General features: G+C 28.1%; 1 non-coding gene across 1 annotated transcript; it reads left to right on the top strand.

The window, feature by feature from the left end:
• The first annotated feature begins 204 nt into the window (after positions 1–204).
• On the top strand, positions 205–323 carry LOC115033965. The gene has a single exon (XR_003839309.1). It is a non-coding gene; the product is annotated as a 5S ribosomal RNA (ribosomal RNA).
• The last annotated feature ends 895 nt before the right edge of the window (positions 324–1,218 follow it).

Here is a 1,218-nt window from a genome sequence, read left to right as displayed (position 1 = left end):
GTAGTACCTGTACCTAATGTTTCGGTATATAATTTGATTTCTGTAATGAATAACTTAAACGATTTTGAATTTTGGTATATGTATTTCATTAAAACGTATGTGTGCGGAGGGGAGGAGTTGATAAATTATATTTTAAATTATTTAATAAAATTAAATAAGACTTTTGTAATTTATTTAAATATTTTTATTCTCCACAGTTCTTTCGCCAACGACCATACCACGTTGAATACACCAGTTCTCGTCCGATCACTGAAGTTAAGCAACGTCGGGCGTAGTTAGTACTTGGATGGGTGACCGCTTGGGAACACTACGTGCCGTTGGCTATTTTTTGCTTTTTCAATACACATTATTTTAATTTAGAGTTTATTTTTTGCCATTTTCAACCACCTTGACTTTGTAGAATTGTTTTAGAACTCCTTCCCACGATAAATTTATATAATTATTTATATTATACAACGTTATAACACATTTAACTTGTTAAGCCATAAGTCGCAACGTACTTAGTTTTGTACATTACGACATTTTGTTGACAAATAGTAAAAAAAAAATCATGTTTTTTCAAAATAATTTTGTTTTTCTGGATTATTTATCATATATCCCAAAGTACCAACTAAATTCGATTTGATACCTAACACCACCCTCAATATCCATGTATTTCCACTACTCCTATATATATCTAAATAGGTGACGTCACACACACACACACAAAGTTGTAAAACCCATTCATCGTTTTGCCCAGAATCTAAAAAAGTCACACGTTTAAAATTTTAAAATGTCTACAAATTGAACAAAAACTAGAAAAAATTGTTTGATAAAAAAAACACATAATTTTAAAATCAATACATTCATCTAATGAGATTCGCCCAGTAGGTATATCTAAAATAAATTCTATAGAATGAGATAAAAGTTTACGCGTATATTGTACAGCAATTATTTACTTTTATTATGGTTCTTTGAAAAGTCGAGTCTTGGGCTAACTATTTTAAAGAAATAGCGGAAACGTAGTATGGCTTATACAGAAACGTTTACGAAACAAATAATAGTTTATCATCATTAATAATTATTTAGTATATTTTACACAATATATACATGGCCATCGTACGCTTGGTTATAAGTTATAACTTATAATAAATATATATATTTTGATGTTTCAAAAGACGAAATAGACTTTTTTTTATTTTTAATGTACAAATATTGTCTTATAACAATTTAAAAAAT

The sequence above is a fragment of the Acyrthosiphon pisum genome, chromosome A1 (assembly GCF_005508785.2).
Source record: "Acyrthosiphon pisum isolate AL4f chromosome A1, pea_aphid_22Mar2018_4r6ur, whole genome shotgun sequence".
Classification (NCBI taxonomy): domain Eukaryota; kingdom Metazoa; phylum Arthropoda; class Insecta; order Hemiptera; family Aphididae; genus Acyrthosiphon; species Acyrthosiphon pisum.
Note: the sequence above shows the minus strand (reverse complement) of the source record. Positions and strands in the feature narration are given on the sequence as shown.